Source organism: Quercus robur, chromosome 2 (genome assembly GCF_932294415.1).
Source record: "Quercus robur chromosome 2, dhQueRobu3.1, whole genome shotgun sequence".
In the NCBI taxonomy this organism is placed as follows: Eukaryota; Viridiplantae; Streptophyta; class Magnoliopsida; order Fagales; family Fagaceae; genus Quercus; species Quercus robur.
Window position 1 is genome coordinate 68,831,447 of NC_065535.1, and position 16,645 is coordinate 68,848,091.

The window sequence follows — 16,645 nt, forward strand, 5'->3', positions numbered from 1 at the left end:
GTTATTAGTGCTTAAATTAATCATTTGTTGAACATGCAAATTTGGAGGTAAAGCATGGTCTACCAATGAGGGTATGCTGCTGCTATGAAGGTATTCTTGCATGCAGTCATGTCAAAGAATAGAAAAATGCAGCTGAGATGTCAAGACATGGAATGGTGGATGAGGCCGAGACAGTTGCCTTCTCAACTAAGACAGATTTCGCCATTTTGAACGCCAAAGATGGGCAATTATGGGGGGAGAAGATGAGATGGAAATGATCAAAGACCTTCCTGAAGGTCTTCGAAGAGCGCTATCTCTGCCTAGACCTTATAAAGAAGGTAACATTATTGAGCAGTGTGTTTTGGAACACATTCGATTAGAAAAAACATCTAATATAGAAGTCCTTATCATAAGGAGTTCTATGACCAAGAAATCAATCATCCTTTTCCTTTTCCAATAAATTACAGGACTCTGAAATTTATGTTGAAGAATGATTACAATTTTTTGAGCTAAAGGATGAGGTAAATGCATACGACAACACTGAACATGGAAGTTTAATATAAGAAAGAGAACATGCAAAACTCACTTGGCAACATATATTTCTCCAATAATTTTATAACCAAAATGGGCAATCCTTGGCCTTTGCACCAGAACCCTTGTCCCTAAGGTTGTGCCTTTCCAGTAAGTAAGCCCCCATATTACCTTCTCTCACCTGAGCTGTCACATCATACATAGATTTCTCAAGAAAATTACTTCCGCCTCCAGGATGGCTAAAAGAGTATCATTTTGAATTCCTTGCAACTATTTTGAAGTCTTTTTCTGCAGAATTTCTTAGATGGTAAACTGGAAATATTTTTATCACAGCTTTGGTGTGCACATAACTGCCTTTTGCTTGGCATATTCGTGAGAAATGCTAAGCGCACTCTTGCTATGACGAAAAGAGAACTCTGCAAGCAAAATTTGTCTTTCTTCTGAGATCAAATCACCATAACAGCCCTGCAAACATGGTGCAGCATTTATTAAATTCTGAAAATTGAAAATGAAATGCAGATACAGAATCTGCAGCTTAACATAACTACCATGCAAAAGTGACTATGAACTTATTCACTCAACAGTTAACCTGGCTTTGCCCTTACAATGATGATCCCAACAGACAATTGACAATATTGAGCACCCCCATAGTATGTTTAAAAAGACATAATGCAGATACTCCAGCAAGATTTGGACATAGGTAAACATAAACTCATTTAATAATTCGGCTTCTCTCGTGGATTTCCTCACAAATGTAATAGGATTTTTAACCAGGTCAAATAGCTATATGAGGCATTGAGTGTTAGTATGGATGCTTTGAAAATATGCTAATTGCCAGGGCATCAGCTGCAGGTTCATTAAATATGAATACTAAATGAATTTGAACTGATTTGAAAACAAAATGATTATTCAGCAGAAAATAACAGTCATGAACTCATTTTCAAAATAAGAAACAGCCTGATTTTCTCTACTCTGCTGCTGAGTGCACAGAATAGCCATTACCAGTCATGATGTTCTGTCACAAACAGCGTGGTGCATGAGGATGCCAGCAGCAACTGAAACATTGAAAGAGTCCACCATACCTTTCATTGGAATACTGCAATGCAAATCTGACAACTCCAGAGCCTCATCACTTATCCCCCTGGAAGCAGAGAGTTGCCAATCTCAACGATTAATACAGATTTCAGAAAACTATAATTTACAAGAAAATATGAAAGACAAAATGACTATCTTGAGGCCAAGCAGACTTAAAAATTAATATGATGTAGGTTATCTTTCTTGTGCACAACATAGTAGCCCATCAATAAAATGCATCTGTAGGACTTGTCACATTCAATGAGAATAGTGATTATCAAAAACTCCTAATATATTTCTAAGAAAAAAGGGGTAAGGGTCAAACAATTGCACGGCTAGAGAAGAAAAATCCTCTTTGGAAGCCTAAGAGTAAGGTAAAGCCATGTAAGAAACATTCATTGTGTTTTTTTTTTAAAGTAAATTTTGGCCCCAAGAGGAAGGAGAAAGGAAGATTGGAACTAGTGACCACAGTCTCATGAGGTGTGGTTCCCAATCAATTGTGATACACCTTGGAGTTGTCAAGTAAGAAGCATTCTTGGTTAAAAAATAAGTCCCATTTTTCATGCACAAGCATTGTTTGCTATACTATTTATAGTACTGTACTGTTCACACACCCTATCCACATGACTGTTAACAATCTATGAATAAAGCCAGTCTCAATTTCAGTTTCAAACAAGCTATTTATGCTCTTATTCAAGCATATTATTCATAACCGGTGGATAGAATCAATCTCTATTTCTTCATACCTCTTGTAAAACCTTAAATCAAACTTGTTTCTTTTCCTGCCAAAACCCTAGTCATTCTTTGAACCCCTAACCTTTATTTTCAAAACTCTACACTATAAATCCTCAATTTATGGTAACCGCACCATAAACAGAATCCCCAATCTGTCCTATGTTAGATGTCTTTAACAAAACACTTATTTTTTTTTGGATTGCTAAGTTAGTACTAGAGAGTTTGAATCCATGACCTTGATTTGTAGTTTCAAATAAAGGAAGTGCCATTTGAGTTAAAGCTCATTGGGAGGGCTTAAATTAGAACATCAGCTGAAAATAAAAACTAAAAACTAAAAGGTTGAAATTGTAATTTACATCATAATTTTGAGAATAACAATTGCTGCAACAGAAGGTAATCACCTGTTCTCATTTCCATGTTGTAAATGGATACCTAAGCAAAGCACACATAGACCAAAGGGACAGCCAAACACAAGATGGGCTCAGATTTCAGTACCTGATTGTAATTATTCAAAGCACTGTATTCGATAACCACGGGACTTAAGAACTTTAAAGCATTCATAATCATGGATGGAGCTCCAAATTTCAATGTCCAACCATTCAGGGGCGTAGTCAGGAATTTTTACATGGGAGGGCCAATTTGAACCATGAAGGTTGAAATCGACGACGATGAGTATCATCGTTGTATGGATAGTCTATATTTTTAGGTTGATATGGGCCTTCTTTGAGATAAGCTTGTCGGATTTTATCTTCTTTGTTGATAGGGAATTCACATATTTGTTTACGTGATCCTAGATCACGATCTTCTCTTCAAATTGAATTCTTGAACATTTGGAGGGGTCAGGGTGTTCATCAGGCATCGAAGTATCAACATTTGTTTCTACAGCCACAGGTTTCCTAATTTCTGAATTGCTAACATCTTTTTTCTTAAAGAATGCATCAATTGTTTTTCGTTTGCTCATAATTCTTTTAACTTTAAAAATATGACTCAAAAATTAACCTGAAAAGAAGTTTAAAAAATAAAATTTTAATTAGAAAATTTTACTTAGTTATATGGATGTTATTCATACTCAAGAAAAAACAAAATTTCCACTATAATTTAAACATACAACCCATTTTTAATACGACTTTAATTAATAATAACCCCTCAAACAAAAACAAAAATTAAACACACAAGTATTGGTACACAACATAAACCAAACAATTTAACAACACCCACGGCCACATCCACAATCACATGATATCTAACTAATCAAAAATAGGTCATAAATCAAAACAATTTTACCTTAGAAACTTTGTCTTCACAAAGTGCAAAGATAGGTCACCCGTGTGGCAATGCCTACTGCCTCTGCCTGACTGTCTCCAACTTTAGATCTTCCCTTCATGACCCATCACAAACAATCTCCCCATGTCTTCAATCATGTATTTCTCTAAAAATCTATGAAAATATAAAGAGTATGTGAATATTTAGGTATAGATAGTTGAGAAAATAAAAAAAAGACACTAAAAAGATATGAATGTTTAATGCTTAAGAAAGAGAAGAAAACTCACCAGTCACCAAGTTCCAAAACTAAAGCTGATGAAGAAAGAAAAAATTGGTTAGGATTTTTTTTATTATTTTATTTTATTTTATTTTTTTGGGATTGTGAGTACAGAGGACAGGAGTTTTGGGGGGAGTTTTGGGGGTTGGTAGGTAGGCAACGGTACCAGTGCAAATGAAAGTGTATCAAAGAAGACAAAACAAAAGAATAAGAAGTAAAGAAAGGGATTCCGTGGGTCAGTAGGTAGATTTTTTGAGATGAAGAAAAGTGAAGTTTTGTTTTTAGTGTTTGGACTTGAGCGAACCAGTTTGTTTTATTTGAAATACATAAGGTGATAAAACCTAAAACTAAAGCTGGAGTTGGGAGAATATTTGAGCTGGACTTGGGAGAAGAGTTGAGAATTGGGTAGCGGGATCGGCTGTCCAATATTGGGGGGCCAATTTTTTTTTCTACCTACTCTAATGGAAATTTTTTTTTTTTTTTTTGGCAGGGGCCGGGGCCCCCCCAAGCCACTGCGTGGCTCTGCCCCTGGGAAGAGACGACATGGACAGACTGGAAAGCGAGGGCGTCGGCAGAGCGAAAAGTGGCGGTGGCGGAGACATTGCCGAAATCACAGAGACCTTCAACGAGCAAGCAGAGGGAATAGGTATAGGTGCGGTTGGTGACGACATTGCGAAACTTGTCCTTCCTGACATCCAAAATGTGGGGACTGAACTCGTCAAGGTAAGGGAACCAGCGGCTTCCATCGGCGGCTGCATTATGATTCTCACAGCGGCGCTCCATTTTCAAGAGGCGTGAAACCAACGTCGTCTGGGTTTGAGAGGAGGTGTTCGACTTTGGAGAGGTCATCGTTGATATCTGACTCAGAGGAAGCAGCAGCATGAGATTAAGGTCTTGAAGTTGGAGCAATTAGTTTGTAGTTATAGGGAAGAGCGATTCTGAGCCCTAATAATTCTATTCATAATGCCAAAATGTTGAATTTAGAAGAACAAAAAAATGAATTTCAAACTATATGAGAGAGAGAGAGAGAGCAATAATAAGATAGAGTAATCTCTCTTCTTCCTTCTCCGACTCCTCAAGAGCAATAATAAGATAGAGTAATCTCTCTTCTTCCTTCCCCGACTCCTCAAGGTAATCTCTCTCTCTCTCTCTCTCTCTCTCTCTCTCTCTCTCACAGAGACAGAGATTCTGAAGAATTTGGCGCCAAGAAAGAAGTTACAGGGAGAGAGAGATAGAGTAGATGAAGCAGAAAAAATCATGTGAGTGAGTGAGGGGTTTCGTTTTGGAAAGCAATTTGCAGCACTAAACGGATAGCGTTTTGGATGATACGCTCACAGACTCTTTTTTTTCAGCAAACATTTCTTTTCTTTCGAATTTGCTCATCATGTGACCCTATTAATTCTTGCGTGCAGAGTAGTCAATGACTAGAATTTTTAATTCTTTTCATTTTCTTTTGTTGCAGGAGAGTCTGGATTGAATTTGAAAATTCACTATCAATTCCTTTTTCAATAAGATAAATTGTAGGATTATTTTACTTTTTTCACTTTTTAATTTCAATAAATTAAGAAGCTCAAACTTATTGTAGATCTGATGAATAGGTTTTTTTATCAGGTAAATTACATAATTAGTCTTTAACCTTTACATTATTTATTAATTTAGTTTTTCACGTTTCAAATATGTCAATTTGGTCTCTAACCTTTTGGTATTGTGTTAAAATGGTTTCAATTGTTAAGTGATAAATGAAAAATGTTGAAATGACTAACTATCAATATAAAATATTATTTTTTTTATCGCATAAACGGCCACATGTATTGTTACCTTAGTATAAGCTTTAAATAAAACTATTGCCACATGTCCTTCAAAAATATATTTTTTTCTCCTTTCATTTTCTTTTGCTTTGCTTTCTTGGGAAACAAACAGGACTATAAACCCAGAATTGAAAAATTAAACTTCAATTTCCTTGCATCTTCCTAGCAACCAAACCAGGGAAAAACAAAACTTAATTTGAAGCTTAAGCCACTCACCCAATTTCCTTGTTCTTCTTGCTTGCTTTCAACACTATCATGCTTATTGGAATCAAAATTTTCCTCTTCTTTAATTAATCTCAATCAATGATCAAATCTTTTACCCTTGCTCTTCCTACACACCATCAAAGAGCCGTGCTTGTTAGCATCATTTTATATTTCTTCTTTATCCCAATCCCACCCAAAGATTAAAATGGTCCATAAAATTCTTTAGTGTTACTAACAATTTGTTGTTAGGCCTAGTATTAGACCTTGTTAGAATCAATACAATTACGCCTGTGAGCTATGAAAATAATAGTGGACTTTGTGGAGGGCCTTTAAATTTCTGTAATCAACATAAATATTGTGTATTTGAAGTTTCTTTTAGAAATGGGTTTGTTGTTAGTTTTGCAATTTTTGTTTTTTCATTAAAATTGCTTTTCCCTTGTTTGATTTCTGGGAAAATGCAAGAAAATGAAGTTGAAATTTTCAATTATGGGTTTATAATCCTGTTTATTTCCCAAGAAAGCAAAACAAAAGAAAATGAAAGGGAAAAAAAATAAAAAGGAAATGAAGGACACATAGCACTAGTTTTTTTAAAGTTTATGCTAACGTGACAATACATGTAGCAGTATATGTGGCAAAAAAAAAAAAATTATTTTGATCATTAGCCACGTCAACATTTTCTATTCATCACTTAACAATTGGGACCATTTTGACATAATATCAAAAAGTTAGAGACCAAATTGACACATTTGAAATGTTAGGGATTAAATTGAGATATTGAGTAAAGATTAAGGACCAATCATGTAGTTTACCTCTCATTTTTTTTTTTTTTTTTTTTTGAAAAATGAGTGCGTTCATTGCAAAATAGAATTCATATAATAAAAATGTCATCACCAATGATAGTCAAACCCACTTAATTCTTAATTCCACTTTTTATTTCTCTTCTCTCTCTTTCCTGCAATCTCAACAACAATTCTTACACAAACTGATAGTCAATAGAGTCTTGCATCAATTCCTATATAATACAAAATGTACCTATTTACTTTACTATTTATCTTAATTTTAATAAGCATGTAGTAGAGTCGAGGGAAAATCATTCAGTAAACAATTCAAGAAACAACTAATTATTTTTTGCTCTATGCATTACAACTTACAAGTAATAACTTAAAGCCCAAAAGTTAGTCATTTCTCATACAACGTTGGCCACTGCGTCTTAACTAGTTGGAGAAGACTGAAGCGTTTGGTTATGATTGTTTCACATGAAGCATATGCTTCACCAAGAAATCTATCTATCTACTCATATATATCCCTACCACCAATCCAAAATCATAAAGCTATATAAAAAATACTACTCGACTTCTAGTTAACAAAAATCAACTTTATCATCCAAGGCAAGGACTAGGAGTGAATCTACAGACAAACCTCTTTACCACCAACAATGGCTGACAACATTGGTTCCCAAGCTCCTCCCCACATAGCTCTCTTTCCAAGTGCTGGAATGGGTCACTTGACCCCCTTCCTCAGGATTTCTTCCATGCTGTTATCCAATAACTGTATGGTCACTCTATTCACAGCCCATCCAATAATGTCTGCTACAGAATCCACTTACACTTCCTTGTTCCTTTCCACCCATCCACAACTCAAGCATATCAAGTATCAACTACCAAATCACTCCCTCCCACCACTCCAATTCCACCACTGATGACCCTTTCTTTCGCCAATTTGCAGCCATCAGCTGCCATGTCCATCTTCTCTATCCTTTGTTATCATCTGCATCTCCATCTTTCTCTGCCATCTTTTCTGACTTCTCTTTAGTTTCTAGTATCACACAAGTTGCTGCTGATCTTGCCATTCCCAACTATATTGTCTCCACCACCTCAGTCAAATTTTTTTTCTCTTATGGCATATCTTCCAATACTTACTTCAGAGCCTACTAAACTTAGTAGCAGTTCTTTCGAAGTCAATATCCCAGGACTGATCCCTCTGTCCATATCAAGCATTCCTCCACCATTCTTTGACCCAAATCATCTCTTTACAGCACTTATAGTTTCAAATGCTCCAGCCTTCTCAGAAGCAAAATGAATCATAATAAACACATTTGACTGGTTTGAACCAGAAAATCTTGCTGCCGTCAATAGTGGCAGGGCTTTGTCCAATCCCCCACCAATCCTTCCAATTGGACCGTTAGAACCTTATGAGCTTAGTAAGGATCAATTCCAGAGCCTGCTATGGCTAGACAACCAACCAGAAGAATCTGTGGTTTATGTGAGCTTCGGAAGCAGAACAGCCATGTCAAAAGATCAAATAAGAGAACTGGCAAATGGGCTAGAGAGAAATGGGTGTAGATTCCTGTGGATAATCAAGAGCAGTAAAGTCGATAAAGAAGATAACCAAGAGCTGGAAGACCTACTTGGCAGTTCATTTTTAAAAAGAACACAATACAAAGGAATTGTAGTAAAGGGATGGGTGAACCAGCAAGAGATTTTAGCACATCCAGCCACTGGAGGATTCATAAATCACTGTGGGTGGAACTCAGTAATGGAAGCAGCTTCAAGAGGAATGCCTTTGCTTGCATGGCGACAACATGGGGACTAAAGGGTAAATGCAGAAGTTGTGGAGAATGCAGGGTTGGGGATAGGGGCAAGGGATTGGGGTTGGGATGTGGAGCTGTTGGTGAAGGGGGAAGAGATTGAAAGAAAGATTGGGGTAATGATGAAAAATGAGAAATTGAGAGATAGAGCCAGGAAGGTTAGGGAAGAGGCCAGGAAGGCTAGAGGGACTGGTGGGAGTTCAGACAAGGTGCTTATGGGAGTCATTGAAGTTCTAAATCTCTAAATCAGAAGACAAGGAATAAAGTTAGTTATACTTTTTTTTTTTTTTTTTTCTTGTATCATTGTGTCAAGATTGCCTCCAAGAGTTTAGTTCAATAAAGGACTCCTTCAGTTGCGTGTGACTAGGAGATTAAATTGCTTTCTTTCTTTTTTGGAAAAGTGGATAATATATTAAAACAAACTAAGTGGTAATCACCACCATATTACAAACACAATCTTGGGTTAAACCCAACTTGTCCGAGTGCAAAAGCTTAGCAATAAAAGGAGGGGACTCAAAAACAGCAAAATCATCCTCCATGCTTGTTCCAAATTTTGCGAGGGCATCAGCACATTGATTAGCCTCTCTAAAGCAGTGGAGCAAACGGACCTGAGGGATGCTCTCCATAAGGTTCCTGCAATCATCAATAAGCGAGTAAAATTCCCCATTAGCATGGGTGGCTTGGGATAATAAAGAAATCACAGCCGAGGCATCCACCTCTACTTGCACCTCTTCAAGTGACAAAGCGCAGCACCGAGTTAAACCATTGCGTATAGTCCAAGTTCAGCAACTAAGCTCGACGTTAGACCAATTGCCCTTACAAAACTTGTTAACTAGTTGCCATGACAGTCGCGTATAAGGCCTCCACACCCTGCTAGACCCAGGTTACCCTGAGCCGAACCGTCCGTATTCAATTTTACCTAGCTCCTAGTGGGTTTCGCCCAACCAACAGCAACCATAGAGGTTGGTCTGGGATTTTCATGGTCCAGGACACAATAACAAAATTCATAGACCTGAGCCTCCACGATTTCTGTCAAATTCCGAGAGGTTTGGGGAGGTTGAAACAACCTTCTGTTCCTACTGAGCCACAAATGCCAAATGCCAAAGAGAAAGTAATGAGCCCAAGAGTAGCTTTTCCCTTTTGCAAACACCTTACAACGAGCATTTACCTTAATCCAGTCCACTATCTCCAATTCAAATGTGTTGTGCATTCCATCAGGCAGATTGGACTTTACCCAAAAAACTTGAACTGCTGTGCATTCCCTTTAGACGTGACTGATAGTTTTTGGCTTGTCATGGCACTTGTCACAACAAAGTGGCATTTGAATGCCTCTCTGAGCTAGGACAGCCTTAACAGGTATGCTATTGTGATAGCATTTCCATAGAAACATTTGGATTTTGGGAAAAGTTTTTAGTTTCCAAATCCATGCCCCCTGGAAACAACCTTCACTGGCATTATCACCACAAACAATGAGATAAGCACTTTTGGGGTCAAACTCCCCTCTCGGGCTAGCAATCAAGGACAATAGGTCTTTACTGGCTGAAACTGTCCTTATTGGCGTGGCCTTGATGGACTGGCTAAGAACGGGGAAAGGATAAAGGAGACCTTATGTAGTTCCCACATGCCACTAATGTGAATGTCAGAAACCCGGAGTTCAGCCTCACCCTTTTGAAGTAGGCCCTCAATACATTCCCTGATTGTGCCCAGGTTCAACCATTTGTCCTCCCAAAAGGACAGTTGGTTGTTATTGCCAATGGACCATTTTGAGCTCTATTCACAAACAGCTGCACCACGGAGAATAGCCTTCCATAATCTAGATTTAGGAGCCTTACTCAGGACTGACCTCCTTTTGTATTTGAATTTCAACACTCTAGACTGGAGCTCGTCACTCTCTTCCTTCATTCTCCAGCAAAGTTTGGCTGCCAGTATAGTGTTTCTCTCCTTTGCAGCATGTAATCCCAACCCTCCTCTGTTTTTTGGCTCAGTAACTTTATTCCAACCTACCCTATGGAGTTTTTTCTTCTCATCAGTAGACCCCCATAAGAAGTTCCTGCAAACCTTATCCAAATTTGCATGGATTTTACTTGGCAGAATGCACCCTTGCATGGTGTAAGAGGGATGGCCGAGAGCACATCTTTAGTGAGCGTCAACCTACCTGCCATGGAGAGCAGATTTGCTTTCCATCCCTGGATTTTTTTTATGGACTCTTTCCAAAATGAAGTCAAAATCCCAAGAAGTAGAATTCTTATGCTGAATGGGGAAACCCAAATATTTACCCAAGTTAGGGGTTGATTTGAAACCAAGGATATTGCAAAGAGACTCACGGGACTTCATCACTAACATTTGGCGAAAAGAAAACCTTCAACTTTGTAAGGTTGAATTTATTCAACCATCTAATTGGCTTTATTCCGTGCCAAATTTGCTTGTAATTCAGCATTTAGTAACCCTGTATTTAGGTGGGTTTGTTGTAAGGGTAGTGAGTGAGATAGAGTGAAGATTGCTCAAGAGTGGGCAAGAAAACAGAGTGTCGCGGCTGGGACTCGCGGGTGGACTCGCAGCTGCAAGCCGCCAGAAGCTGCACATGTGCCAAGCATGCTGGAAGATGAACAGTCATGCTAGCTGGAGCACTACAGGACAAAACAGGACAACTGGCCATACGGTTATCTCGCGACTGGATCTCGCGACTTGGTCAAGCCGCGAGGTCAAGCCGCGAGCCACCCCTGTTTTGGAAAAACCTGACGTTTCACATTCCTCTCCACTCCAGTATAAATACCCCTTTAACCCACGATTGAAAGAGAGCTTCCAGAGAGAATTTTGAGAGAGAAACCCTAAAGAAAAACCAGATTGTTTTACCCACAATCTATACCTTAGAGTATCTTCAAATTCCCTCACTCTCTTCCTCTCCATTGTCAAAACCTTGAGAGGCTTTATACCAAACCTGGTTCTCACCATTATCATCTCTGTGAGACAGTCGTTTGGAGTTCTGGGAAGCAGTTAGGAAGGAGCCAATCTTCATTGGTTGATGCTACGGTCTAGTAGCGGAATCCGGGAAGCTAGAAAAGAAAAAGGTTCGGCGCAACCTCGTTGGAGCAAGAAGCTTGGAGGGCTTAGGTGCACTGGGTAGATTAGGCTTGGAGGGTCTATTGCTGTCCTTGTATCCCAACTGTATTTTCTAGTGGATTGATTACCGCTTGGAGGGCGGCGGAGAGGTTTTTCGCCGAGGTCTTCGGTTTCCTCTTCGATAACACATCGCGTGTTGTCTTTGTGTTTGCATCTTCCTTCCTCTCTATCTTTGCCTTTATATTATCTGCTGTGATTTTATTATGTTATGGCTTAGATAGTTTTTATCCTATTTCACATTATAGCATATGTTAAGTTTCCGCACACTTGTTGTTTAACATATTGCTTGTGTTGGTTAAGTTAATTTTTGGGGGTCTAAACGTTCAAAAGTGTATTGGTACACGTTTTTGAACTTTCAATTGGTATCAGAGCGGGTACACTGCTGTTTGGTTTCATTACCATTGTGTGATCCTTGACTCCCTTTTGAGATGGATAGGTCTCAATCCCTAAATGCACCTCCATATTTTGATGGTAGTAATTATGCTTTTTGGAAGGTTCGTATGAGAGCTTTTTTGTGTTCTATTGATGAATCCGTGTGGGATGCTGTTGAGATTGGTTGGACCAAACCTGAGGCAGCCAAATCCACATGGGATAAGGCAGCACTTGCTGCATCTAATGCTAACAGTAAAGCACTAAATGCTATTTTCTGTGGTGTGTCTCCAGATGAATTTCACAGGATTTCTCACATTACCATTGCCAAAGATGCATGGGAGATTCTGGAAACAACTTATGAAGGCACGAAGAAAGTGAAAGACACCAAGTTACAAATGCTGACCACTCGGTTTGAGGAGCTTAAAATGAGTGAGGATGAGTCTTTTGACTCTTTCTATGGGAAGCTAAATGAGGTGGTTGTCAGTAAGTTTAACTTGGGGGAGAAAACGGAGGACTCAAAGATTGTAAGGAAGATCCTTCGTTCATTGCCGGAAAGTTCTCGTGCTAAAGTGACAGCCATTGAAGAGAGCAAGGATCTTGACGACATCAAAGTACAGGAGCTGGTTGGTTCTCTGCAGACTTATGAGATGTCGCTGCCCAATCAACGGAAGAGTAAATCCCTTGCTCTAAAGACCATTAATGAGAAGGTGGAAGATCAAGACTCATCGGGAGAAGATGTGGTTGACAAAGATGTAGCCTATCTTGTTAAAAATTTCAGAAAGTTTTTGAAATTAAAAAATAATGGCAAATTTGATGATAAGAGAAAATTCCAAAATTCTGGAAGGGAGAAGAGGGATTTCAAAAAGAAAGATGGAAAAGAATCCCAATCCACACAAGGTGTCACTTGTTTTGAATGCAACGGGCATGGACACTTTAAGAAGGAATGTCCGAATTATTTGAAATCGAAAGGCAAAGTGTATGCCACGACCTTGAGTGACTCAGACTCGTCTGACTCAGAATCTGAAGAGAGCTGTGATGGAGAGGGGAACTATTCAGCTTTTATGACAATTGCTCATGTTGAGTCGTCGGATGAGTTGAATTTGCTTGTACGAGACCTTGGAGAACATAGTGATGATGAATCACTAGGAATTGTTGAAGAATCAGAAGCTGAAGAAGAAGAAAGCACAGCAAACCTTCAAGAGAATTATAACTCACTCTTGGAGAAGTCGGGTGAATACACAAGGGTGGCCAAGGCTGCTGTGAGAAAAATGAAGAAGGCTGAGGAGGACTACAAAAGTCTCCTAATCCGGTATAGGGAGGCCAAATGCGAGATTGAAACACTGAATGGTGAGCTGTCCGAAGCTTACACTAAAGTGAGATTTCTTGAGAATGAGGTTGTGCAAGCAAATGCAAAAATAGAGAGGGTCACCACCAAGAAGCTAGATGATGTTATATCATCTCAAAAGAGCTTTTCAGACAAATCCGGACTGGGATATACCGGAGGAAGTAATTCATCTGGAAATGTCACTAAAGAAGTGAAGTTTGTAAAGGCCAAAGATCCAGTTGTAGATGACCTTACTGGTGTGAAGCTCGAGGTGGAGGAGAAGAAGAATGTGGTGGACCAACGGATGCTGAATCATCGTAATCAGTCTGTGGGCAGGTCTGAATCTCGTGCCAAGTCACGTCCACGACCACAAAGAGGTCCTAGAGGAACGTATGTGTGCCATTATTGCGGAATTCAAGGGCACACTCGACCAAATTGCCAAAAGCTGAGAGCAAAGAACAGTGCAACTCCTCAAAGGTCAGGAGGACCCAGAATTGATAGGAGAACTTGGGCAGGTGATCAATCTAGAGAGCAAAATGGAGATCCCGGAATGATGAACGTGATGAAGATGATTGGTGCATTCACCAACTGCTTGGAAAGCTTCTCACGAAGGTTTGAAAGCCCTAACTCCCGTACCCAATCCTATAAGGAAATCACCCCAAACGCAAGTGACGTGTGGGTGAAAAGGGGTACTCATGCATAAGCATTACAACATGTCCATGCATTAATACTTCCTATGCTTTGTGACTATGTCTGTTTGGTATGCTTGTTGTTTTTGATTTTGGTTGTTTGATTATTCTCTTGTGAATATTTCTTAATTTTGTTTTATCATTCTTTTTGTTTCTTGTGTCAAAAATCCAAAAATCACATAAAAAAAATTAGAAAATCAAAAAGCTTGATTGACTTTGTTGAGTTTTGTCTCAAAACTTGTTTTGCCTTGTACCTTTGTGCTAATGGCTGTGTGCATTTTCGAGCATTGCTTGTTTTCATGCACTCATATCACTGTGGGAAAAATCTTGAAATCTATGTGATTGTTGTAAATAGATCTTCAAACTTGTCATGAATGATTAGTGAATGGTTATGTTGATCTTGAGACATGCATAGACTTGTGTCTATAGATCTTCCCACTTTTTATTTTTGTTTTGCTAAAAAGAGCTCACCAAATGTAAATCTCCAAATGAAAAGAGATATTGAGCTGCAAAAGCCTGTCGCACATTCTAGTATTTGACTAGGAAAAAGGGTAAGCGACCTTATATTAAAAGTGAATGTTCATTCAAAAAGGCCAAAGGCCTGTTTTTCAAAGAGAAATGTTATACATCCCTTTCACAATGAGAGTTGATTGCCTCAAAAGATCAAAAAGATCAAATGTTATGATTGAAAGTGGAGTCAAATGAAAAGCTCCAAGTTTTGTTATCAAGTTGTGTGGGAGGTCATATATACATATTTCTATAATTGAGATGGGTCACATGATCTAGTGCTAATTGTGTATGCCTTGGTTGAATTGATCATTGAAGCTTCACATTAGACAAAGGACTATCTCATTGTTGATATCCACACACAACACACAAGTTTATGTTCAATAAATGCCATATTCATTTGTGTGATTGTACTTGATAAAATGTGTTTTCACATGCTCAATCTTTGTTAATTCAAGCACAAAAAGATTTTTGAGTGTTTTAGGTGTTTTTGGAAAGTATTTTGTTTGAAAAATCTGAAAATTTCAAAAATACAGTTTTGCCCTGTTTTGGCGGCTCAGTCGCGGGTATGTCAAGTCGCGAGCCTCAGTCGCATCTTCGCTGGTCATTTTTGGCGACTTGTTCGCGAGTGGAACGTCCAGTCGCGAGGTTCACTCAGAGATTTTCGCGGCTCAGCTCGCGACTCACTCGCGGGTAGACCTTCTAGTTGCGAAAAACACTTAGAAAAATTTTTCAAAATTTTGTTCTTGAGTGCTTTGGCGGCTTGAGCTGGCGACTGTGTGGCGACTTAATCCAGTCGCGAAAATCGCGTGTTTTGCAGAAACAGGAGCAGTTTTTAAACCTCTTTCAGTTTTTCCCTCGAACTTTTGTAACTGTTCATCTTCTCTTTAAATTTTTTCCTTCCAAACACTTCGTGAATCCATTTTTCAAACCCCTTTGGTGCTTCGTTTCTTATCCAAATCATCAAGAAAAGGTATGGGTTTTGCTTTCTCAATCTCAGTTTCTTTTTCCTGCATATTTCTGTTACTGTTTGGACTGGTATTGTATTCGTTATACTTATCTCTATGTGTAATGGGTATGGAGTGTCTTGTTTGATATTGTTCTCACCTGTTGCTGAGCAGTCACAATGTGTATTTCATTGTTCTGATTTTTTTTTGCCTATTATTGAATCTGAGAATCTTTTCTGAAATGGGTTTGGTGTCTATTTGACTTACTCATTACACTTGCCTGAATATTGATGTTGGTGTTTGGTTTTGGTCACTGAGTGGTTATGATAACATAATGTATGTCTCTCATCCACGTGCTTCAGTGTGGATGTTTGGTTTCTTCATGATTGAAATATTTTCCCCATGTTCATGCCTCTGATGGAGTGATTTATGTTATCTGCTCTAAATGTTCAAATGCTGTATCTTATTGCATATCATGGTCATGTTAACCTGTCTCAATGACAGTTTTGTCAGTTGTGCCATCTATCTTTGTCTTGGTGCACTTTCACCAAGTTTGATACACGTATTAGTTTGTGCTTCGGTGTATTGTTGGAAGTTTTGGTTGGGTCTGCACTATCTTCAGTTTGTGTTTATATATTGAAATATTGTTTACACTGAATCTTGTTGACAATCTTTTTGTGGGGTATTGTTGCTTGGTTCTTTTCTGTTGGCCTGTTCTCTTGCAGATGTCTCGTCGATCTTCCAGGGGTAAAGACATTGTTGCTGACGAACCAGCAACACCAGTTGCTAAAAGGACTCGTCTATCATCTCAGGCATCTCAAGATCCCAATGAGGATAGATTCAGAGTTCCCCTTAACTCACACGCCTACTCAAATGTGTTTGACAAGTCAACCACTATAGTGGAACGGGTAGTAGAGTTCAACACCTTAGGGACTACTTTCATCCCTCGAATCTTTGAGAAACGAGACTGGGCAACCTTGTTCGGAAACTTTGATGATCCAATGGATGAGCTGGTCAAAGAATGCTTCTCCAATGCAACTGATCTTGGACCTAACCTCATTTTCTGGGTCAGAGGAACAGAGTTTTGTGTTACCCCAGACTCTATCGCAGATCTTCTCGGCATCACCAGACCTCAGAATGTGAATTTAACTCCCTATGATGAACGAAATCCAGAGGTTGGAGAAATTTTACAAATCCTAGGATACGATCATGAGGTATCCAGTGCAGG

General features: G+C 38.8%; 1 pseudogene; it reads left to right on the plus strand.

Annotated features, from left to right (window-relative positions):
• Positions 1 to 7,306: 7,306 nt before the first annotated feature.
• On the plus strand, positions 7,307 to 8,703 carry LOC126702336 (UDP-glycosyltransferase 708G1-like; annotated as a pseudogene).
• The last annotated feature ends 7,942 nt before the right edge of the window (positions 8,704 to 16,645 follow it).